Below are 27,268 nucleotides of genomic sequence, written 5' to 3'. Positions count from 1 at the left end.
ATCTATATCATTAAATAATAAAATTTATTAACGCTTTGTTTATATTTAAAACAAAGCAACTGAATTTTTGTGCAAGATAATAATTAAAATGGGAAATTGCCATTTGTCACTTAAAAGTAAAACTCACCTCACCAGATCTTGTCACTTAAAAGTCTCGCCTCACAAGGTCTTGGTTTTTAGGACTACCATATAATGTTTTTGTTACCAATCACATTTAAAAGAGTTTAAAAAAAAAAAAAAATGTTCATATACAAGCTCAACAAAACAACTGCTAAAAAAGCTTAACAAAATATTTCACAATTAAGCATTAAATTTGTTGAGTAATGTGAAAAAATAAATTTACTTTATGAAAGAAGTTTAAAAAAAAAAACTTGAGACACTTATTAAAAGAGTTTTATGTGCTAAGCACAAAAACCTAAAAGGGACCAAATCCAGTATTGTTTATTCGGGAAAAAAAACACAGATTTATTGTTTTATTTATCTGCATGCAAATATAAACTATCTATAGCTTGTGTAATAACAGGTATAGCAAAAATTATTTCTCAAGTTTGAAATTTAAATAAGTTATTGGCCATCTTAACCTTTTTTGAGTAAACTATTTGCATACTTAATTCTTGAATGCAATAATATTCTACTATTTAATGAAAACAATTAATTAGATGTGAAGTTGAAGGCTGCAGAAAAAAACATATTTTGTGCATTTGTGATAAAGAAAAAAGGTATTTAGGAGTTTATTTTTAAGATTATAACAAAGTCTATTTTTAAAGTACATTAATTACGGCAAATACCATAAGTCTTTTTAATCATCAGTTAATGAAAGTATTTAAAAGACCAAAGAGCTAAAAAACGAATTTCCAATTAAATAAAATAATTTTTAAAATAATAAAATAATTTTTAATTAATAATAAACAATTTTTAATTAATATTAAAAAACTTTTAATAAAAAATAATTTTTAATAAAATTAAAGAGAAAACATAAACAAAACACTGAAGCTTATGTTTAAAGAATTATTTAATTTTAGAGGTTTTGTTATATCTGTAATTTGAATGTTGAGGTTTTGTTATATCTGTAATTTGAATGTTGAGGTTTCACCTGTAATTTTATTTTTATACAATTTATTTTTTTGCTTTTTGTTTTTCGCTTATTTATAATAAACTTATTGAAAAAAAGAGTATTGGCAAAAAATTGGTAAAAATGCACTTTTTTAGTTTTAGTTAATAAATGTAATTTTTTTTGCATTAAAATTGAATAAGTTTTTATATGATATAATTGTAATTTTCGAAATTTTCATATAATTTTACTTCTTTAAGACCCAGCATAATACACTTTTGAAAAACTTTATTTTTTGATAATATCAAGGACAAAAAAAATGTTCTAGAGTCTTGGGCACTGTGTCATAAATTAACTCACAAATCATTATTTATACAACTAAAAAAATATGCAATCATTTGAATATTTATTATTTTTAAATTTAAAATTGAACCCTTTTAAAATTCTAGGGTTCACTTTTAGGGTATTTTTTTTTTTAGAAAACCATTACCCTTTTCCTGCTAGAAAATATTATATCTGTTTTTCTAATATTAACTTTAGCAAACCAAAATAAGATGTGCATCCAATGCTATCATTAGGTGTGCATCTAATGCTACGTTACTGGCCTCTTGGTAATTTTTTTACAAAAAGGAATAATGTGGACCTTACATGATGTGGATCTTTAACTCTATTAAGTAATTGTATGAGTCTTTTAATCTAGTAAAAGAATACCATTTTTTTTAAATGTAATTTAATTCACCTTCCCAAGGACAAGAAGGCCATTACAGATGAGGAGGCTAATTGTGGTTACAACTCTTTCTCAACTTTATAACTCTGAAATACGAACCTTGATGAACTAGGTCGCTGCACAGAGAAACAATTTAAGTGTGGTACTACCAGGGAGTGGTGGGAATTGAACTCAGAACTTCTTGCATATGAAGTGAGGGTTCTATCACTAAACCACCTTAACCCTATCAAACTTTCCTCCTTGATAGCCATGTTTGAGAATTTATTTTCAGACAGCCAACGATTAAAGTTTGGCCAAAGAATAAAAACAGTATTTACCTCTCTTTTACAGTCTTTTCAATTTTACAATATAAACATGCATAAATTCCACCATGGCCAGATAAGCACATAATCATGTTAGCCAATTTTAAATCCCACGCAAAATAAAAACTCAATGTATTTAGCTGGAGAATGAAAAATTTGTTTTATATATTCATGTTTCAGAAACATCTTTAGCTTTCCAGCAGCCCTGTTTAGAGTAGAAATCAGTTTTCTAGATCCTCTCTTTAAAAGGTCAAGATTTATTTGAAGTTGCTTAAATGTTTCATAAAAGATTTACTGGATTTCTTCTCTATTTCCTTTGTTTTCAGGTCAACTAAATCTTATCGTCAGAGGTTGCTCACATGTGGCTGAAAATAATGACCCCTAAATATATTTTTTATTCAATAAATTTTTAAATCCAGTGTTATTTTTTTATATAGAACACATTAGAGGAACATTAAGGGAAACTCGCAGATATTTTTCAAAAATTTTATTTTTTTGGACACCCTATTTTGTAGATTGAAAAATATGTATCTAACGTAATTTATATCTTGCTTTTATTGGATAACTGTCATTAGTTCCTTGAAATTAATACTTTAAACATTAAAAATGTTCACAGCTAATTTTAAAGAGCAACATGCTTTATTCAACTATAGTTTAAAGTTTATACATTTGCACAACAATCTCCAATTTTGTCAGTGTTTAAATATTGTCCAAAATCAGATTCTTTTTTTATTCTACTTTTTAACTGCTTTACACATAAAATCCTAAGCACTAATATAAATCTGATGGACCCATGTCATTTTTTGTTTTTAAAAAAATTTCTGGAACTGCTCTAATGCATATTTGCAACATAAAAGTACAAAACTGTGCAACACCTCAAATAACTTAAACTACTAAAAAAAAGTAACAACCTTTACTTGATCTTTCTTAAGGTTCTTAACGATGTTCTCTGGTGGATGATTTCAGGCCTTGTTAAGAAGCGTTACACAGCTCGCATTTTGCCTGCGAAAAGGCGATTTGCCTACGCGCTCAGCAGTTTTGAGCTTCACAAAAACTTTTATCTTTTAGAATTTAAATTATCTTTTGACGCCGTTAACATGACAGTTATTTCAGAAGAAATAGAGTCGTAAGTTTTTAACCGCATTTAAGCATTTAACCGCAATTGTAAACTAATAGATTTTTTGTTAAAGAAACAGTTTGCTTAATATTTTTTTGTTAATGTTCCTAAAAATTAGTTAAAAGAAATAAAGTGTTTTAAGTTTTATCTTTAGGAATTAAATATATAAATTCCTTTTAAATATAAAAATTATTTTTTGTCATAATAGTTTAAAAAATGCACGATTCATTTTGATGTAAATATTTTGTTATTAAGATATTTTGTTTATTGTTAATTCAATAACGTAAAGTTTTAATGACGTTCGTTTAATTAAGGAAAATAAATTATGATCACGAATATGTTATCGGTAACTGATAAATAACAAAAAAAGTCTTTATTGTTTAAAAACATTAAATAACATAACAAAAACATAAAAAGATTTCACAAAATAAATAAGAAAAAATTTATTAACAGTTAATAAAATAACCAAAAACCAACAGTAAAACATAAGAAAAAAAACAAATATTATTTTACGTTTTATAAAAAAAAAATTTTTTCAAAATAAAATTTAGTTCATATTTGAACTAAATTTTTGAACAAAGTTTTCAATGTGAATAGGAACTAAGATTTTATTTGTAGCTTTTGATATAGTGAGAAAAAAAAAACTGTGTGATTTTTAACGCGTTAATAAAATAACTTTTATTACAATGCGGTACTTGAAGAGACGCTAGTGACGCTAATAACTTCTAACAATGCAAAATTTATTTTCTGAGTTGAGTTACTTAGAAATGTGTTATGCGTTTTCGTTATGCAGCAAAATTTCATAACAAGGCCTGTGATTTAAAGCTTCCTTAAAATACATGATTTAAAAAAATTAAAAAATTTTTTAGTATTAAAAATTTTAAAGAGTTTTTAATACCTTTTCTTTTTTCTCTTTAATTTTAAACATTTGTACATCCCCTTTCTGCTGAGCATCATCAAGCTCTGTCAGAGAGCCTAAAAACATACAAATTATATTTATATATATATATATATATATATATATATATATATATATATATATATAGATATATATACACACACATATACACATTCATATATATATATATATATATATATATATATATATATATATATATATATATATATATATATATATATATACACACACATATACACATTCATATATATATATATATATATACATATATATATATATATATATATATATATATATATATATATATATATATATATATATATATATATATATATATATATATATATATATATATATATATATAAAAGTGTTTCAAAAAAAGGTTGTCTGAAAAAAAAAGAGCCCTAGTCTATCAATACCATTATTTAGTAGTAAAGATTTTTTTTTTAATTTTTGAAAATTCAATGGGGTAAAAAGGGCAATTTTTAGGGCATTTCGTACCATTTTCAAAACTGTAGAGTCTAAAAATTAAAATCTTAATATTTTTTTTATATTTATGTTTGTTTAGACTTATTTAATCAAAATAAAAAAGGGTCTATTTTTAAAAACTAATTTCAACTTATAAAATCATTTTAAAAAACCCTAAAAACCATAAATGACACACTGTACAATTTTTTTACATTTTTATAAATTAAGTTTTTCAGTAAATAAAATGTTTTCTTGAAATATAATTTGTATTAAATTTTTTTCTTTGGATTATATATTTAAAAAAATTACTAAAATGCTAATGAAATTTTTTTTTTTAATGTATTAGATAGGATAAAATATTTTTAGTTAAAAAGTTAATTAAAAAAATTCCTGCAAAAAAAATTGCAACTGCTAAAGAGATAATTCAATATTATCTCTACAAATAGTGAAGTAAAAATGAAGGTCTTAGTAGGTTGTCTTAGCATAAGTTCTGCTTTTAAACCTAATTGTCCAGTTGATCAGTCTGACTGCTGCATATTATACAAACTTATGATACCTTAAATGCGTGGTGGATTTAAAGTGTTTATAATACAAAAGATTAGGTAATTTTTTTAATGAGTTCTAAATCATTTCAATTCATAAACTTTTATACTATTTAATAATATTTTTACAGGATAAAAATTGAGAAATTGCAGAAGGAGTGGATGAAATTAAAAGGTCAAAGATACAGAACAAGTTTTACTGAAGTGAAGAAAAAAAAACATTTAAATAGTAAATTAAAAAAGTATTTTGGATTGGAGAACATTTTCATGTTATGCTTGAGGAAATATTAAAAGATAAAATGAGAAAAATGAAAGACAGGGAAGAAGATACTGCTTTCTTAAAAGACCAGCTTGGTGAAAGAAAAAGAAGACTTAAAGATAAAATATACGAGTGTTCTGTATTAAATGAAGCATATCAAAGTTAAATAAAAATCTATCAGCAGAGTTGACTTATATTATCTAAATTCTGCTAGTTACACCAGTGACAAATTAGGTGAGGAAACAGATACTGACTTTAAGCAATTTTGTGCAAATTTTGTGTCCCACCCAAATTTAAAAGTTGAGCACTTTTTTATGTTTTTTGGCAAGTATTGTTTATTTTGAAGAAAAATAATAACTATAAGAAAAACAGAAACGGCAGAAAAAACAGATTACAAAAAAGTTGCTAAAGCAATTAAGGTAGTTTCTTACGTTTTTTTGTAAATAACAATTTTTTAAGAAAGAATAGAGAGAACCATAAATTTACTGGGATCGCATTATTTTAATTTAAAACAATTTTTCCTATCAATTTAAAAACTTTTCTAGTTTTATATATTTTATATATTTTTATATAATTAAGTAAAAACTGTTTTAACTATTAATTACAGAAAATATTGCTTAATAATAATGCTTCATTCCCTGTCCAGGCTCACTCTTTTACATAATTTCCATAAAAAAAAAGCTGATTATAATTGAAAAATTAATATGGTACTTAATTAAAAATAAATCGAAAATTTAATGCACTTTTATGAGTTTTAAGAATATTTAAAAAATATTTTGTACTTATGTGCTTTGCTAAATATTTATGGATTTTAGCGTTTTTTGAAACAATTTTTATAAGTTTAAAATTTTTTATCAGAATAGAGCCCATTTTATTTTGATTAAATAAGTCTTTACAAACATAAATGTTAAAAAAAAATAAAAAATAAAAAATACTAATTTTTATACTTCCTACAAACTGTTTTAAAAATGGTAAAAAATGCCCTGAAAATTGCCACTTTTACCCCCTTAGAATTTTTAAAAATTAAAAAAAATTTTTTAGTACTAAACCATGGTCTGGGCAGATGACAGGACCTTTCTTTAAACACCCTAATATAAATATATATATATATACACACACACACACACACACACTCTGATATCATGCCAAAAAAGGGAACTGCCGAAAACTTCACTACACACATCAACTGATATAATGAGAAAATGCAAAGGAGTTGCAACTACTTCGACTGAAGATTTGGGTAGGAGCAGGGAAAAATTTTTCTTAAAAAAACGTATGGATTTAGGCAGACAAAAGAAGTAAGGAATATCATATATATTTACGCTTTAGTATAAATATACCTGTAACCCTTTTTTCTAGAAAATGGTATGTATTGTGTATATATGTGTGTCCACACTTATATGTATAAACACATATATAAAACTACTTTTTTGATTGCTTTTTGAAATCCTAATTTAATTAATTAACTTTAACTTCAGCCTATTACTAATTTAAGTTAACTTAACTTTTTTTCATGCTATTCTGAGTCAGCATGCCCCTTACATAAGCAAACTTTTAACTTATTGAAAACAATTTTAATGACTTATACTCATAGAACAAACCTTTGTTCTATGAGTATAGGGCAAAAAAGCATATGTGCATTTTTACCAAATGCTTTTTCCAGAAACTAATTTGTTATTAAATTGCCTAAAATAGGGCAAAATGTTGTATGTTCAACTGACCTGCATTGAAAGATATATCAATATATTAAATGTATTTGATTATTTATTATATACAAAAATATATTAACATTTAAATTAAAAATATATTAACATTATTTTTTCACAAATTAGAATCTACATAAATTGGGTATTCTAAAAAAATCACAACAGTGATATTTCAGAATATCTAAACAATTTTGAAATTAAAAACATTAAAAATACATTACTAAAAACTTAAATAAATGACATATGCTATTTTGCCTTAGGGGTCGCCCATAAATTACATTATGTTCCAATGGGGAGGGAGGATGACCTCTTATGCCCATTTTTTCCTAATCTTTTCTGTCATCAACTGTAATGGGCATAATCTAACACCCTGTATATCAACTACCACTCTCATAAAAAATGGCCTAATATAGTTATAACCAGAAGCTGTAATATCGATATATAACAACATAAACATACTAAGTAAAGCTAGAAAAACAACCAACTATATCGTCGCCCAAACTAAATAAATGCTGCAAGTATTTGCTCAGGTTGCTCAAAACTTATTTGTATAGCACGTTGAAAAACTCAACGAATAGAAAAAGGATCAGTAAACAACCTTGAAAAATAAAGAGAAACTTATTACTATGGTTTTCATATAAACTTAATTTGTTTATAGAAACATCATACAAATACAAAAATATATATATTTAAAAATAAATACGGTTTTGTAAATAAAATAAATTTTGTAAATACAAACATATAATGATATTTTTGTTTTGTAAAATATAAATAATTTTTTAGATATTTAAAATGCTTAGAAAAAGTTTTATAAAATAATAATTTGTTCTACATGCTCTAAACAATGTTTTGGGTCATTCCATGTAAATTGACACACTGGACCTTTAATGGATTATCTCCAAATTTCCTGAAACTTTTTGATTTTATACAAATATTAAAAAAAAACATAGATATGTATGTACATGTTTTAAAAACTTTGAGTCAATAAATAATACAGTCCTTAAGAAAACACTGTTTAAATAGTGGATCAAATTCACCTTTTCAAGGAAAAAAAATTTTATCATGGTTTTTAACAACTTTTGATCATGTTAGTTTTATACCTCAACTTTTTTTACATAGGAAATATGTTATTTAGATTTTTACAAAAAACAAAAAACTTAAAATCTAAAATTCAATTTTTTTCCACAATGGCCAGCTAAATATATTTTTTCAAAAAAAAATATAATAAATTATGATCTAGAAAAAGAAAGGATTTTCTACCTTAAAATGCCAACAATACATTGTTAATTTAAAATGCCAACAATACATCAACAATAGTAAACAATGAATTGAATGCAAATTAATCAGCATGTGGAAAAAAGGAATTATTTCATTTACTAAAAGGCGCCTAATTGTCACCTCTGGATGGAATTTTTTATAGAAAGTGATCTTTTCTTGTCTTTTATGAATATGGTTGAATGCAGCTATAAAAATTGAACATTTTTTATCCAAGAAAATGGGTATTATCTAGTTTAATATTTCCTACACTGAATATCATTATAAATTAACAATTTGTTCTTAAAAAGAGTGCAGTAGATCAAAGCATATATCAGGAAGAAACATTCTTGAAATAAATATGCAGTTGCTGCATTTAGAGAGAATAAGATTAGATTGGTCAACGTTTTAGGGCAATAAAAACACCTGAAAACAATGAAAGCAGCTACCAACAAACGAGCATCAAGCAATTGCAATCCTGAAATTCCCTACGAATTTATGTTGTTTGTAAAAAAAGTATTTACATAAATAATTTGTAAATATTCGAGGTACTTAAATTTTTTTAATAGCTTAGTTACTATTGTTATCAATTTTGTTCTGCTCTGTAATTCTGCAAAATAAACTTTTTCAAACTGAAAAATTTTTTTTAACTCTTATAAGGTAGACTCTTAAAATTAAAAATTAAATAAGCTTAAAATTAAAAATTTAATAAGCCTAGAATAAAAAACTAAATAATAGTATAACATTTGTGGATTTATGCATAACATGTAGACAATTATGGTTAAATTTGTTAATAGCTTACAGGGCTCGAATTAAGCATATCGCAATCACAAATCGAGATACGCTTTATGCTTTTCAGACCTTCGCAATTAGTTTTTCTTAAAAATAGATGTTTGTACAATTTTTTTTTTTTTGCTAATTTTTTTTCTTTTATAATTTAGCATTTTTTTTGGCCATTCTTAAAAGTAATATTTCTGTCTAATTTTTTTATTAAGGGTTATAAAGTATGTCAAGCTAAATTTTTCTTTTGAATAGAAAAATCTTTGCTCTCCTGCGCAGAGATTCCTTCAACATAAAGCATTTTTGAATTTAAAATTACTTTAAATCTCTGCGTGGAAGCCAATATTATTTTAAAGTTATATTTAGTTTGATTTCCTGAATGGATAAAGTACATCACAGTAGATTTACCTTTAAACTAAATGTAAAGTTATTGCAGTAACTTACAGTTACTAAACTATTAAATTTACTTAATATACTCAAAGACTTGCAAAAGTTAGCCATATAAATGTTTCTATTTATATCTTATATCTTGTTAACACATAATATAAGCTTTTAACTAAAAGTTATTTTAACGAGAAATCTCAAATAGAATATGAAAACGTTATATCATTTTTTTAATATTTTATTTAAAGCGATATCAAGATCAAACATTTTCTATAAATATGCAAGTTGCTTTTAGAAATTTTATTTAAAAAGAAATCTATTTGAACAAAAGAATTTTACTCTTCTAAAATTCTCTTATTCAAATAATTTTGCAATTGAAATTTAAAATAAATTAAAAAAATTGGAAAAAATTAAAAGAATTTTAACGCTCAATAATAAATTTAATTCAGCAAGAATAGTTGCTTAAAATTAAACGTATATCTAGCTTAATGATGTGCAAAATTCGAAACTTCGATTGCGAATTCGAAACTGACTTTCAGTTTTGTTTCGAATTGGAGTTTTTTTTTAGTTTCGATAATTCGAATTTTCGAAGTATAGTATCTTTGTTTCGAAGCAAACCCAAAGTTAATCGAATTTTATCGTTTAAAAGTGAAAGAAAAAAGTTATACAGTTCCACAATGGCGGATAGTAACGATGGTAATTGTCGAAGTATTGTCTGGGAATTTTTTAGTAGACAAAAAATGAATGGCAATAGAATTATAGGCATTTGCAAGTTACCTGTTCAGTGTCCAACTGGAGCAACAACAGGTCTTTATGCTCACTTATGTGCTGCTCATCCGAAAACGCATAAAGAGTGTGTAGCGAGAAATGAAGAGAATTGTAAAAGAAAACTTGCAGAACAAGAACTGAAAAATGAAAATAAGAAGCAAAGTAAAGTTGATGACCTTTTTAATAAGAAAGCACATTGGTCATCAAGTCATCCAAATGCCATCGCTATGACGAATTCGGTTGGTCGCATGCTTGCTCTAGACATGTTGCCATACGACTTTGTAGAAGGCAGAGGATTCAAAGAACTGATGAAATTAATGGAACCACAATATCTGGTGCCAAGCAGAACTACGTTTTCAAGATCAGTTGTACCTGAGTTATATTGTAGTGTGAAACAGAAAACCGCTAATGAAATATATCGAGATTTTGAAGATATTTCTTCATATTCATTCACGACTGACCTGTGGACTTCGAGGGAGCAAGATCCATTTATTTATTTCTGTCTGTCATATGTAAGCCCTGAATTTGAGCTAAGACATTTTCATTAGAAAACAAGCTGTTTCCAGGAGAACATACCGACGAATGCATTCTTGAATCTTTAGACAAGACTATTGATAATTAGGAGCTTCCTCGGACTGTTCCAATTTATGCGTTGCGTGATAATGGCAGTAATATGAAAAGCGCCATGAATATCTCAAAACCATTTTATGATCTTTCTTGTTTTGATCACACTTTACAATTAACCATCAATGATGCCGTGAGTGAAATTGATGGAATGCAGACTGTCCTTTCTAAAAGCTGTCGTATTGTGTCACATTATCACCATAGCTGCCAGGCTACACAGAATTTGCACAGTGAGCAGAAGCGACTAGGAAAGGTAGAACAAGAACTGACAATCAATGTTGCTGCTAGGTTGAACTCGGATTACTTTATGCTGAAGAGATTATACGAAGAAAAAGATGCTATATCTGCAGAGCTAGCAATAAGTGAAAAAATTGATAGCTTGACTAATGCAGACTGGAAGCTTGCTGAAGGCTGTCACACAATTCTTGCTCCATTTGAACAAGCAAGTAGAGAATTATGTGGCAAGAACTACCCAACGTTGTCTATGAAAATTCCGGCTTTGCATGGCTTAAATCAGCAATTGCAGCGATTTATCAATGATCCTTCACATAAGGGTTGTAGTGTACTTATTGCTCAAAAATTAAAGTTAAAACTAGACCGACGATTTCCGCAAATCATATCAGCTTTGCCTGATGCAGCATGTACATTTCTTGATCCACGCTACAAATCCATCTTCTTCTCTAAACAACAGCAAGCTACTGTTGTAGACAGTCTTCATCAGTACTCTAAGGATTTCCGATCTTGTGGCGGTACTGGTGTTGGTGGAGGCTGGCATTGTGCCTTGAGCGATCATGACACGAACTTAATTCAAGGTACAATTCAATTACGTTTTATGTTACGTGATTAACACAGATTAAGACTTGATGGTAATGGTAATGGCTTGCAGTTCAGATTTAACTTTCAGATTTACTGCATTGTGGTTTAATTTAATTACAGATGAATAATAAAACAATAATGCATAGGTTTTCATTTCTGTTTGCTATTTTAGTTTTACATCTATTTATGTTATATAATACTTTGTAGGAACATCTGCTAGTGCTGGTGCTCCCGCTCCTGCTTTATGTAATTTACTCTCTGAGCATGTGGCTGAACTAACTTTTATTCACGAAAATTTGTAGTATAGCACATAGCAGTAGCATACCGAAGCCAGACTGCCCTGCCAGCCACAGTCAGTACAGTACACTGTAGATTAAGGTCTCGGACTTTCTGGAACAATTGCCTATGCATGTACTACTACTTTACATAACTTTATAGCATTTGCATTCATTATAGCATTGTACTTTTACTTGTATTGTATTATCTGTTAAACTTTAACTGTAAATATAATACTAGTCCTAGTCTTTATTCTATGCACTGCATTGCAAGTACTTGACTTGATTTTTTTTAACTTGAATTATTACACATTGTAGTTGTATTGTATGATACTAGTCTCATTTGATTTCATTCACTTTTAGTTGACTCTAGAGTCTAGTCTGTGTTGCTTAGTATTTTGTTTACATTATAAAACTACAATATGATTGGTTATTAAATATAAAATGTATGTTTCATTTCTGTTCTGTGTTCTGTCACACACTATAAATTATTACTATTTAAATACCAAATTTCAATATCAGTGCAGCATACTTTCGAATCAAATTCGAACGAAAGTGGCTTAGTTTCGTTTCGAATCGTTTCGAACTTAAAATCTTAGTTTCGCACATCACTAATCTAGCTACAGTAACAATATCAGATTTAGAACATAATGCAAGTGTGGTAGAAAGTTTTATTTAAATCGTAAATGTTTTTAATAGTTAATTATATTTTGTTTCTTAAAAATAGTTTTGAAAGTAGAAAAATTCTATTGCAAACATTTAACCAGTGATTGCAAAAGTTAAAATAAAAATTAAATTATAAAAAATTTAAATTAAAATTAATAAATTATTTTACTTCTGTTCTAAGAAATTTTTTTCTGAAAAAATAATTTAAGCATATTTTTAGACTTAAGGAAATATAATTTAATTTATTGAACCAAATTATTTTGTTTCATTTTTTATTGCAAAACAATTTGAATAAAAAAAAATTGAATGAAAACATCAACTTAAAAACCATTTGAATCAAAAAATTGAATGAAAATATCAACTTAAAAACCATTTGAATCAAAAAATTGAATGAAAACATCAACTTAAAAACCATTTGAATAAAAAACTTAATAATACTTAAACTTTTAATAGTACGCTAGATCAAGAAACAATAAATTATAAAAAACATGGTATCTAATGTAAAGTTTTATGATGATAATGTTTTAATTTATAAATTAAAACAATTTTTATTTACTTTTACTGTTTTATTTTAAACACAATTTATGTTATTAAGGTTATAAATTGTATAAAACAACAATAAAAAAGCGTCACAAAGTTATTTTACATTAACACAAGCTCTTTATATTGTTAATACAACTTTGCAGCTTTTTTATTGTTGTTTTATAGCTTTTTACAATAACAATTAAATACTCTTCAAAAATAACATGTTTTATCGTAAGCATGAAGGTATTAAATAGTTTACTATGACTAATTACAGTGGTTAAAATACTGTAACATTTGCGTTTTTAATCTTACTTTTTTACTTTTACTTTTTTAAGTATTATGTTAAGTAAAAACAAAAAAGTAATATCTTACTATATATATTACTAAAAGTAATATCTTAATAGTATTAAATACGTTACTTGCTTATTACATTATAACTGCAACTTAAACCTTAAATTATAACTTAAGCTGTAAATTTTAACAGTAACTTATGCTATTTTAAGCTCTGCCAAATGAGAAAACTATAATATAATACTTAAATATGGGAGATAATATGTTAAAATAACAATTCGAACTTATGTACAAAAGATATAATTTTATACTCCCCCCTTAACGCAAAGCAGCGCTAGGGTTGAGGGCAGAATAAATACTTTTTTTCACTATCGCTACTATTGTTAGTTATTCTGTTGTTATTAATTATTAGTAATTCAATTGTTATCATTACTATCATGAAGGCTGAACTGATATGAGTGGACTTACCTGTGAAATGGTCAAAGCTCAATTAAAGTCAATGATAGAATAATTAGTGACTTCTTCATTTAAATGTCAAAAACGCTTGGTAGAGTTGCTAGAAAGATTAAACGTTTCTAATCATGCTATACTAAGAGCATCAGTTGAGCCTGACATGCTGAATTTAAATGAAGAACCTTAAATGGTACCTGAGTCTATAAGTAATCCTTAAAGAAATGAATAGAAACTTGATTGCTAAAGAAGAACCAATGCAGCCGGTTAAACATGAGACATTGTTATTAAAAATTTAAAAAGAAATGACATTATTTGAAATTTACACATGAGGCTCTTATTTAGAAAGAGCTTATTCATGAATGGTGTCATGACTTTAATTTTGAAGGAAAAATACATTGACACTGAAGTTTTTATCTAAAAAATGTTAACTGTGAGAAATGTGGGAACTAAAAAAAGGTTAATTTAGATTTATGTAACAACTGGAAAGAAACTCTGTTTGTTCAATAAATCATGTTGGTAGTGCAGAAGATATGGAAGTTGTTTGAATAAAAAGAATTTTTGTTTAATCTGCTTAATCTAATATTTTTAAAACTGTAGTTGCTTCTGCTTTTATTCAGTAATTATCCAGGTTATATTTTGAAATCCTAAAAATGTGTTTTCCTAAAAATATTTCGAAAAAATTTTTAAAAAATATCCCAAAAAAAATACAGCAATATAAATGCATTTTATGTAACTAAGTATATCTTATTTTTTGAAAAAAAATTCATTATTTTTACCCGTGTACAAAGAATGTGCTAATAGAAACATTTGTATGCGTAATGTCTAAATACATTATTTTTTTGAATAAGTAAATAGCATAGTGATATGGATGTTAAGGTTAGGGTTATTAGTTAACTATTATTAATAATTTTAGTTAAAGATGTTCTTTTGAGAAGTTGATTCACCAATTACGTTAATAGGGTTGTTAAGCAACTGAAGACTGGGTTGTGCATAAAGACATTTTACCGTCTCACCAACTCACAAGTCCTTTGACTTTGTTTTGAAAAAGTTACCTGCAGTAATACTGAAATCTTATTTATGTAGCAAAAAATATCAATACCTCAGCAATTTTCTTATTTTGTGATGAAAACAAAAATTAATCATTGCTTTATCAATAGTTAATTGATAAAGCAATAAACAGCATTTGCCTGTGTTTCAGATGCTCTGATATAACAGTAACTGTGACTACCTAGTTTGTTATCTTTTTAAATATAAACAACAAGAGTGAAAAGTTGCCAGGTTGTTGTCCCATTAACTTTACACCAATTTATAATAATATAGATATGTTTATTCACCATGAGTAAATCAACAACTTTGATTTTTAGCAATTTTTAATCTAGATTTTAAGATCAAGATCTTTAAAATCAATTTGAATTTTAATCAGACAACATATACATTAGCTTCATCTATCTAATTAATTGTTTTTTTTTTAATAATTTTTGCCAATTTTGTTTTGTTGTTGAGTTTTTTAAAATCTTAAAACTAATGTGCATTGGTATTTAATGAGTGTTCAATTTTCAGGGAAATTTTTTTTACCTAAAAAATATAATTATATGAGAAAAATATAATTAAAAATTTTTTTTATTATTTTTTAAAAAAAATCCTGGAAGAGAGTCTTCGCACATACTTATTTACATACAACAAGGTTTACGATTCAATAAAGTTATTTATTTTGTGCTTATTATTTTTATAATATCACTAATAAAAATATTTTAAATATGGATACTTTAAGTGTTTTCACTAAGTATAGAAAATCTTGATTATATCTTTTGGATTTTCATAACTAAATGGTTAAAATGTTGATACCAAATCCATACCAATTAGAACCTATTAATAATAACTGACAAATCATATCAGCTTTGAATTTTGATGTTTAATAAATTAAATCGTTTGAATGTTGGCAATCAACAATGGCGCAAATATGGATACTATGCCAAATGTGAAAACTATGCCACTTAAGAAAGACTTTGTTGCGTTAAAAATAAATATCTCCAAGTAACATTTAAAAGAATATTATCTAACGTATGCGGTATTAAAAAATTTTAAATGAAATTTTAAATTTTTAAATGCTTTTCATTTAACAATTTCAATTTTAAAAACTGACCGGATAATACACTTTTTTGCAATCTTCAGCAATAGTTATTCAAATTTTAAAATAAAAGAAGCAAATATACTCAAAATTCTGATTTAGCCATGCAAAATATATTTAATAGAATTTGTTTTGTGAAATATGTAAGGTTCACAAAATCAATTTCATTAAATATGCACGACTAAATAAGAATACTAAAAATATTTGTACCCAATGAAAAGTTTAGTAAATAAATACTGTTAATTAAATTTTACAGTTGAATAATACAAAATTATTTTTTAAACAGAATCTTAATAAGGTTAATAATCATTTAATAACAATAAATATAACACAAAACTAATTTATAGCAATAGAAACCTTAAAATATAGGAAATATTTATTCATATTTTTAATGTGAGTCTGACAAAAAATATGAAATAACTTAAGAAATTTTTTAGTCGTTTATGATTAATAAAATTTTTTTTTTTCTTTTAAATATTAAGTAACAAATTCTTTCAAAACCTTTAATAGGAAAAAAAAAGTCTATAATTTGAAGAAAAAAATAATTTCTAAATTTCTTATCAAAATTCTACAATGATGTCATATACTAAACTAAAACTCTTCAGAATTAAAAACACTTAAATAAATTATAATGTCAGTAGATATTATAAAATAACATTAAAAAACTAGTTTTCATAATTTTTGATGTGAATGTTCAAGACTTAAGTTGCAGAATTTAGGCAATTTTAGGGTATATTAAATTAATTTATAAACCCTATTTAAATAAACGTAAAATATTTTTCTTGTAATTGCATGAATGCCTGCTAAAATCTAAACCCTCAGTCGATATAGTACAATCCACTGCACCTATCCCTATTTAAGTTGATGTATGATGCTCTCTATGTGCTCTCTCTCTGTCCATTTATTCCGATGCACTTATTCTAGAAACTTATAAAAATAAAAATAAATAATAAACATATCTATAAATAAACAGCAATAATAATTAAAAACAAAACTACTTCAAAATGAAATTTTTTTCCAAAAAAAATTTGAAAAAGTACCCTGAGGAAGATGACTAAGAACTATGTCAGTCGAATCTACCAATCCAAGCCATGTAACATCCACGCTGCTTTGTTTCTTAAGTGATAAATTAAATTATTTAAACCATGACTGCCTGCAAATAATATTTCCATTATATATGTGCCTACAAATAATGAACTTCTTTTCAAACAAATGAAAAATTCTTATTCAGGGCCTATTCTAGGAAAAAAATTTGGGTGGCGGTACCCCCTCGCTCCAGCAAACTTAAGTAGAAAATCAGCATTTTTTTCGCGAAAACAATATTTGCTGTAAAAAAAAAGTCCTCAAATTTTAATAGGGGCTATTCCTGTTAATTACTCCAATGACTTGGAAAAAAAATTTCATATAACATTTTTCTGGAAAACATTTTCCAGGTTTTTAAAATATGACCTGGATAATCTCTGAATGTTAAAATAGTGTAGTTAACTGCAAATCTTGTGCTCACCACAGCCATCATAACTGAATTTAACTTGCAGCATCACCATGCTGTTTTCAAATGAAAATGATCATTGAATATTTATATTCAAAGTTTCAAGTCAACCTTAAAGATTTGATAAAGTTCGCAAACACTTTAACAGAGAGCTTTGAGAAAAAAAAGAGAAGTTGTTTTCAATTGAGTGATAAAATAAAAAAGTTGCTTGGATTGAAACAACAATTACATAACTATTATGGTAACATATGTAACAACAAAAAGAATACTTATACATTTTTTCGGACTTGTTTTGTTCTTTTTAACTATCATTTTATTAACTGGTTGTGATATAGTTAAAGGTCTAGGGTTGCATTTACAATTGCTAACAAAACAAGATAAGTTGTTAAAATTATGGTGAATTGCTTATTCGTTTTTAAGTGATATTTTACCTTTGTTAAAATCTTTTTAATTTTGAAAAACAAAGTATAAAACAATTAATTTACTATAGCAAGTATGCTTTGTTATTAATGCTATCAACTAAGTAGTAAAAATATTTTGGTTATTTGTGATGGCAATCAAACAAATCATGCTTTAAAAAATGTTAAAATAGAATGTATTTTAAAATTTATTTTCTTCATATTGTCCTATATAATGCAAAAGTAAAGTTATGAGATTTTAGTTTTCCATAAAGTACATATGCAGTTTTGTGGAAGGGGATTACTCAAAAATGTATGAATGTGTACAAAAGGTAATGTTAAAAACAGCAATTATGTACACAGTTTGATCTTTTATTATAAAAATTAATTATTTTTGTTTAACTAAAGCATCAAACTTAACAAGTTTAAAAAAATAAATATTATGTAACATGTTATAAAAATAAATAAATATTATGTAACATCTTCTAAAAGTTAATTTGACACTTCTATGTTATGTAACATAGAAGTATCAAATTAACTTTTAGAAGTGTCAAATTAACTAAAGTTTTTTTGTTTTTAATGTTTTGAAAATTAATGCATTGGGGAAGGAGGGGGAGGGGGCTTGTTGAAAGCATACATGTGTGTACAACGGGGAAGAGGGTCTTAAAGTGGTTTTACTGCGGTTAAACACTTAAAGTGGTTTTACTGGATTTACATTTTATGGATTCCCCAAAGCCCCCTCTGCCTAATCTGTTTATAACTGTAAATTTTTTGTATTAACCTAAATACTTAATTAATGTTAGATTACTGTATTTAATTATAAATTAGTAATTACTCAGATATTTATCTAATAATATTACTAAATTATTATTTGAGTTTGAACATTTTAAGTGGTTTTTTTAATTTTATAGGCGTCTTGGGATGAACCCACTGAAACTCTTGTCCTTCGTCATGGTGCTGAACCAACATACTTACAGAGCTTAACTTTGCAGTTGTCAGAAAAAGTAATTTTCAGGATCTAGAATTTTGAATTTTGAAAATTTTTTCTCACTTCAGAAAAATTCTTTGTATGACAAATATAGAAATTTAAAACATTAAAAGATGTTTTTGAGTAATATGCATTTTGTTTTCTTTTCTTGCTAAAACCAGTTGATTCTTTATTAGGTACACCAAAACATTTGGACTATAAGTCAACAGTTAAATTTGACCTGCAGATTCTAAGAAAACTATGATAATGTATATATAAAGTATGTTATGAGATCCGCTCATAAAAACTGCTACATTCTTCATGAACTGTGGCTAATTGAAAAAGCTTAGAATCCTAGTACAACATTGATTTTCGGGTTTAGTTTTCTAGTTAGCAGTAATTGATCGAACTGTTTTCTTGCATTTATATTGTCTTTGAGGATGTAATGTATTTTAAATGAGGATTTAATGTATTTTAAAAAGGTCAATGCACTGACGTAACATTAATTAAGCCTCCGCTTATGCAAATAATAGGAATGAAACAAGTTGTTGGCAAACTGTTAAGCAACTGCCATGGATCTTTGAGAACTGCTTTGCCAATAGTTAAAGTGAATTTGTTTCATAATTTTTAAGGTAAAGGAGTAATTTTTGTACAACTTTGATTTTCTTCATCAGTCCTATCAAGTAATTCACTGACCTCAAAGTCACTCAGTTTTTTATCTTTGGTTAACCTTTTCCTAAAATCTTTGCTTAGTCTTGCTTCTTGGTCTTTTAATAATTTTAAAATAGATAAGTGGTCATGTTATATTTTCTGCTTTTCTGATCTTGATAAAATATCAAATCCATTTTGATTTTTGTGATATCAGTAGTGCTTCATATGCATTTAACAATAAAATGTCACAAAGTTGTTCAATTTCTTCACAAAAGTTTTTTTTTTTTTTTCTTTTTTAGCTTTAATATTTGGACTTAATTACTCAGCTTCTTTTTTTTTTTTTCCAATATTCTTGTAAGCAATGAAACCTAACATTATCTGAACGAATTATTAGCATTTTTTTACAAACTTCCTTAAGTTCACCTAGAACAAGCTTAAAATTTTCTCTTGCTGATGTAAAATTGACTTTTTTTTTTTAAAAAAAAAAAAAATCAGAGTATCTTACTAACAAATGACTTTTTTTGGTATTTAATAGCAGTTTGATAAACTTCAATCACTTATAAAACACATGGTTATTTTAACAAATTTAAAGTCACTTTTGGATACTTTCTGTAACAGTTAGAAATGCTGGTAAAATGTCATACATATGATATATATTGCTTTAAAGAAATCAATGCATCAATTAAAAAACTGTTGTTTTTTTTATTTGTTGTTTAAAGTCAAATTTAGTCTTTAGCTGTAGATAGCCTATTAAAAAACATTATAATTGAAAACGCTTTTTAATAACTAAAAGAACGATATGTTTTATTGATTTGCTTTATTTGGATGGTGTTTAACACAAGTGAACCAACCTTAAAATAGTTTAGAGGAAAATAGTAAAATTTTTGCCGAGTAAATTCCCAATAAATAAGTTGGTTTCTTAGTCACAGAATGACGCACAGTGAGTCAGAAAGGTGAAAAAACGGCAAAAATTATATAACTATCATATATAATTATGTGATACATCAATATTATTGTATTTTGGGTCAAAAAATTTAAATTTTCTATTAGAAATAATTTTTACGCGTACCTATGACGCGTAAGGCGCGGGCATACGCGTGTAACTGTCTTTTACGCGCGTAAAATATAACCTAAATAAAAAAATTGAATTCCTTGATCCAAAATACCATATAAAAGAATACCACATATTTTTTAATCTAAATATTTCTTGTGCCTAAGGCTCGTACTACTTACGCGTATACGCGTTAGAGACTTTTACGCGCACAATGACTGACTTAATTTAAAAAAATTAAATTCCTCAAACCAAAACATTTATTAATTAAAAAGAAAAACTGGTTCGAAAAATATTTTAATAGTATATAATATTAAAATATATTAAAAACAAAATAAATATTTATCTTATCTAATTTTTCTTTGAAGAAAACAAAAAAAGAAAACCTAATACTAATAAAAAGGCTTTATATCATTATTACAGCATTAACAAAGATAAAACTTCAGGGGTAAGTGTTTTTCCATTTTCAATCTTGTATTTTTTAAAACAAGTGTTTGATATTACAGGATCACTTCTAACCAACAAGTATTGGTACTGGTTTCAAATAACATTCTTTCTAGATATCTTGGCTGTATGGTTTAATCTAGCTTTGCGAATTTCTTTATTTAGAGCCTCTTGTGACTCTTCAGAAAAGTAACCAATTGGCAGTTCTAATGCCTCAGATATCTGCACACCATGTTTCAAGAGTTTATGAACAGTTGGGGGAATCACATACCAGCAACAGTTTTTGAGTATAAGAGCTGTAGTTTCATAGCAATACTGGCCAAAACTTTTAGAGTTCAACTCATAACAGGAGCATACTGCTATTAGGATTATCCTCAATCTAATAATTACATCTACTGCCACTCCCGTTATATCAGTGAAAGTTTCAGCATTTTCAAATGCTCTTCTGGCAGTGTTTCCATCGTTAGTGTTGCCAAAACTCTGTTTGGGCATATCAACTATAAGACTTAGCTCTTCTCTAAACCTCAGTTGAATGTTCGTTTTTTTACTTTTTACTAATGCTTTTTCAGCAGGGGGTTGGGCAAAGTATTTTTTAATGTCTAATTTATATCCTAAATGTAAAATATATTCAAAACATCTGAGCCAGCAATGCAGAGTAGAAAGACCCAAAGATGAAGCTTTTTCATTGATTGGTTTAGATCTGATCAATGCTGGGTTATTAAGTTCACTGGGCTTAGCTCCGCAAACATTACATGATTGCGAGGACAAAGTGTTAGTGAGGGCATTAACCACTTTACCATCAAACATGGTTAAATCTAGTTTGAACTTAAATGTGATAGTCGTATCCGGTTTGCCTTTCTCTACTTCTAACTTTACTTCAAACTTGACTAGTCTATTTATTTCTGCTTTTAAAAGTTCATATTCATTTCTTATCAATTCTTCCGTTTCTTTTTGATATTGGAGATGGAGGGGTCTACAGTAATGTGTACTAGAGGGCTTTTTATTTAACCATACATTTTTGTTCATGATGATTAATTTAAGTGGAACAACAGCTGTCTGGAAAAGACTTTTTCAAAAGCTGTCTGGAAAAAACTGTTCATTAACTTGGGCTTCACCAATATTTGTATCAGTGTATTTTTGTTTATAGACACTTTGACTGGAGGCACCATCAAAACAACCTTTAAAATGAAGTAGACCTTTAAACCTCCCCCCAATTTCAGCAAAAACTCTCATAGAGTCTTGGCATTCCGTAAAAGTTAATATCCTTGTCAGAGTATGATTAAACATACCCTGTAGAGAAGTTGAAGCAGATGTTTCTGTCACAATTAAACCCTCAGGATAACATTTGTGTCTCTCATTCTTAATTTCATGAAGTGAAGGATAAATATCTGCATTATGTATTATCGATGAATTTCTAATAATTTGATACTGTTCATCAGAAAGGTCACACTGAATTTTTAAGCTCATGGCATCTTCGGTTTTCATTTTTATCGGAAAATTTATCTTTTTGATTTTATCTTTTTCAGAGTTTGTAGCATTTTTCACAAGATCAACGAAGTCTTTTTTGCTAGGATCTCTAGTGGCTTTTTTTTATTGAAGTTAATGCCAATGCTTCAGCAGGATGTTCAGCCAATTTGGCAACCTTAAACAAGATAATATTTAATATTTAAACTTGTAAACTATTTTTTTAACTGGGTTGAATTTAATTTATTTAGTAATATCTTAGATCTTCTGCTTCTATCACCTAAATCTTCCCAGTTCTTGCACTTTCTACCTGAACCTGATGCAACATTTTTTTTGTTAACAGTAATATCTTTGTTCAACCTAGTTCGCTCGTGTTCTAAAAGTTTAGAGAAGGTTCTTGCATACTTCCGCAACTTTGATCGGAATTTACATTTAAATATTATTAGAGTTTTCTTTAGATTTATCATTTCAGGTTTTTCAACACTTTCATAGTATAGACCCTCCAGTCTTCAAAACTCACGTAGAAGAGCCTCGAGTAAGTTATCATGATTAATTCTTAACTCTTGAGTTATAGGAACTAAATGTATTCTTTTCATGTTGAATGTAAGCAATGAACTATTTTAAGTTATTTTATACACAAGTTTTAATTTTAAAATATGTACTATGCCATCAAACGTTGCATATATTGGTTTTTGAGGTTTGATAATTAGCACCATCTGCATGAGCATGAGTTTTTTTACTAATAGGAACTAAATGTATAATTTGTATAATGAATGAAAGCAATGAACTAATATTCGCTACTTTATACGGCAAGTTTTAATTAAAAACGAAAAAAAAAACACAAAAAAACCGAAGTATTTGAAAGGTCTTATTTTAATTGGGGCAGGTTTGGGCAAATGATTTTTATTTTTTCTGCTTTCATAAATACCTATTAATGGGAAAATATTAAAACTACCATGGAATCTAGTGGATTCGTTTAGTTTTTAAACGAAACTCATAATTAAACTAATTTAAAAAAATCAATTTATGACACATTTTTGAGATCTCAGTAATGAAAAACTAAAAACAAAATTTATTGTCAAAAATGTTGTTAGTAGTTGGCAAACATCTTAAACATATGACTTCAAATTAAATTTTGAACTGTTTTTACCCATGTCAATCTTAAAAGAGTGACACAATAGCTAGATTTTTTTGAACGAACAATAGCTAGATTTTTTTGAAAATTGTTCACAAAAAAGTTAATTATTGACTTTTAGTGGTATTTAGTAACATTATAATTAAATTAATTAATTTCCAGCAATACTTTTTTTATGGGGGTTTTTTTGCCGTTTTTTGTGGATTTTGACTCACTGTGTGACGCTCACTTATGATTTTTACAAAGTATGTAGTTTTAGTTCCATTAGAACATAAACTGAATTTTAGAGCAAATGTAATGCCGGTTCCCTTGTATTCAACACCATTTATAAATGTTTGAAAAATTATACCAAAAATAACTTTTTAATTTTTTTTTTGTTATTAATGCTTCTAAAATATATAGTGTGTTTTAGTTCCATTAGAATATAAACTAAAATTTAGAGCAAAGTTGACGCTGGTTCCCTTGTATTTAACACCATTCATGTATAAAGGTTTGAAAAAATATAACTTTTTAAATTTTTGTTATTAATGCTTCTTAATTGTTAATGCTATTTGATGCTTATTTTGTCATTAGTTGAATACGTTAGTAGAACACCATGAAAGAATACTCGATTTTAAGTATGGACCTATCTTCAATAAAGATGTACGAAAACCAGATAGTCGCAAACCAAGAAATGATAGTAAGTTGAGCTCTGCGCAGCCTTATGCATCTGAAATGTATCCTCGGAAAGTGGCACAGAAAAGTTTTTAAATTAATAAACAAATATGTTTGTGCTTAAAAAGAAATATTTTGAAAAAAAACATAAATGACTTATATTTATTTAGAGTGATATAAGTATTTTAAAATCTTTTTCCTGATCCCTTTTCTATTCACAAGAAATACTTGTTTATTAAATGGCCAAGCTAAGTTATTATTTATATTATTAATTTGTGATAATATGTTATATATTTTTATATATGACAAAAACTTAAACATTTAACTTAAGATTCTCAGGAGTTTTATGAATAGTATGTAAGTTATAGAATTATATTCTTTTTTGTTTAGCGTTATTTAAGTAGGTTTGTAGTGATGTTTTGTTGACTATTAAAATTGATAAACCCTGCTTCTTCGTATATCGTTGAAGTCAAAGGTTTTGAGTATGTGACGTCACTTTGTAGCAAAAAAACAAACTAGAAATTTATTTCATATAAATAGATTTTATTTATACTTTTTTTAGAAAAATTACCTCAATTAAAAAAGTATGATATATTTTTATTAGATATATTTTAATAAATACTAAATACATCAATTGCTAAGTTATTTCTTTAAAACTTTTTTAAATTACCATTGTAATGAGTACAAACTCTGACTTGTGAAATGATATATTTGCACCAGTTTTATTTCTTTCTGTGCAGTTGTATGCATCGTAGTTAAAATTATAAAATAAATGCAAAAGCAAATGTGAACTGCGCAAAAAAAATTTTAGCTTCACTTTTTGATTAGCGTTATGTAGTTAGCTACATAACGTCTAGTTTTTAACGGTATAAAGTTGAATTGTTGTCAACGTTACTGGTTACAGGTTTCACTTATCGCCGATATTTTGAACTGCTTTTATTTTAAAGCAAAACGTTAAAGCCCGTGCTATATTCGCGATAGCTGTGGAGTTGATTCAAAATTTTTACTAAAGCAAAAGATGATTGAAATAAATAACTTTTAAAAAACTTAAAATGATTGAACTAAATGACTTAAAAAGCGAAATAAGAGAAAAATCAAGGCATTTTTTATTATTATGTTCTATAAAACTTAAAATTTTTTTGGTGTTTAAACTATTGTTAAATTATTCATTAGAAATTAAGAAATTGTCTTCTACTTTAGTAGAAAATTAGGTAATTTATTCTTTTACTTTAATTATAATCATTGTTTATTTTAGATCGCTCTAGTAATCAACGACGAAGTGTTCAAATTTAATTTTTACAATTCTTTGTATTCTTTATCTATAGTATCTAGTTATATCAAGAAATCTTGTTTAGTTTTATATTAAGTTATTTACTTAATTTGTTGGTTAAAACAAAATTTTAAACATCAAGTAATCCATTTATTATATATAATTTTAACTCTTTATATAGTACTTTCATTTATTTTGGCTGTAATAATTATATTTCATGAGAAACTACTACTTTTCTGAAATCAGCTGTATACAAAAATAACAATTCCGTTTTAATGAAAAGCCATTCTATAGCATATGCACAATTGATTATTCCGATAAGATGTGATATGCTCGTTACAAAAACAAGTTTTACGTTTGTTTCTAAACAAAAAATGGTTAAGAAACGAATTTTTTTTTTTAATCTTTTAAATCTTAAGAACAGTACACAGTTGATTACCACAAACAAATTTTTTTATGCTAACGAGAAACCTGTAAATATAGGAATCTCTCAAAGATCTTTCCTTAGCTGCTTTTTCAGTATTCATCATCTTTTTTAGTATACATTAATGAACTTAACGCTGGTATTGATGTTTCTACCTTATGAAACTAATCTGCTAATGACTAAATATTCTATTGACAACAGCATACAAAAACGAAGAAGGCTATACTTTTTGTTGTTTTTTACTACTGTTGTTGTTGAAAGTGGTAGACTACTAATAAAATAAGAATTGTATTTTAGACATTAAATTGATTAAAATTTGCTTTTAAATGATAAAATTCAACAATTTGACAAATTCGGTTCCGTATACCCCTAATACCGCCATTTTGTTGCGGTGCCAAAAATATTTATGCTATTAGGCCGGATGAATAAAAAAGAAATTGCTTTTACTCAGTAATTGGTCAGCTTTACGTGATTAAAAGCCTTAGAATTTAAGCCCAAATTTTTATTCTCGTTTAAGCTGAACAATTACTCTAAAAACGCTAATGCTTTTTTTATTCACCCGGCCTATTAATTTGAAATTTTCTTTATTTACTATTTAATTAAGAACCAAAACCATATTTTGTTACAGTATATAAACATTTTTTTATATAAGAAAAACACTTATAGATTAAATTGGATTATCATGTCATTAAAGTAGTAGGGGATATCTATTACAACAAAAAGAACAATTCCTAAATTCTTAATGGAAATCGGTTAAGAAAATTTAGAGATATTCACAGCAAAGTCATAAAATTTTAGAGAACTTAGAAAAACGTGTTTAGACAAAATTAATTAAAATTCTTCAAATAAAAATTAAAAAAACTCACCTAAAAGGCCTATTGACAAATATTATGTTATAATAAAAAAGTTATGGAGTAAAAGTAAAGCGAATTATAATAAAAATTGTTTCAAAAGATTCTTTACATTAACAGACAGAATAATACTTTCAAAATTAAACTTTATTTAAAAAATAAAATTGTCTCAATTTCGATTTGTAATATAGGCTAACCAATAGCGGCAGAGTATGGGTTTTCCCTCTAAAAATACTCTGCCGCTATTGGTTACAATGTAAAGTTCAAGTCAAACTTGACTCAAGTTCGCTTCTTGCATTCCACCCTTAGTTTCAATGAAAAACTCCTATCAGTTTTACGTAAACAATTGGTCTGGTAAATAAATATCAAGCACATACAAACTAAAATTATTATGCACCATAACAAATTAACTACT

At 26.6% G+C, this 27,268-nt stretch overlaps 2 long non-coding RNA genes across 2 annotated transcripts in view; one reads left to right on the top strand and one right to left on the bottom strand.

The window, feature by feature from the left end:
* LOC136085774 (uncharacterized) overlaps window positions 1–26,972 on the bottom strand; it is a 30,758-nt gene extending 3,786 nt beyond the window's left edge. The window contains exons 1-2 of the long non-coding RNA XR_010641166.1: window positions 26,869–26,972; window positions 4,096–4,172 (exon numbers count right to left, since the gene is read on the bottom strand). This is a non-coding gene — a long non-coding RNA (uncharacterized LOC136085774). The remainder of the gene's footprint in view (window positions 1–4,095; window positions 4,173–26,868) is intronic.
* LOC136085773 (uncharacterized) lies at window positions 24,089–25,653 on the top strand. Its single transcript, XR_010641165.1, has 2 exons — window positions 24,089–24,333; window positions 25,564–25,653. It is a non-coding gene; the product is annotated as an uncharacterized LOC136085773 (long non-coding RNA).
* Window positions 26,973–27,268: the final 296 nt, after the last annotated feature.

Source organism: Hydra vulgaris, chromosome 10 (genome assembly GCF_038396675.1).
Source record: "Hydra vulgaris chromosome 10, alternate assembly HydraT2T_AEP".
Classification (NCBI taxonomy): domain Eukaryota; kingdom Metazoa; phylum Cnidaria; class Hydrozoa; order Anthoathecata; family Hydridae; genus Hydra; species Hydra vulgaris.
This window is presented reverse-complemented; position numbering and strand designations above follow the sequence as displayed.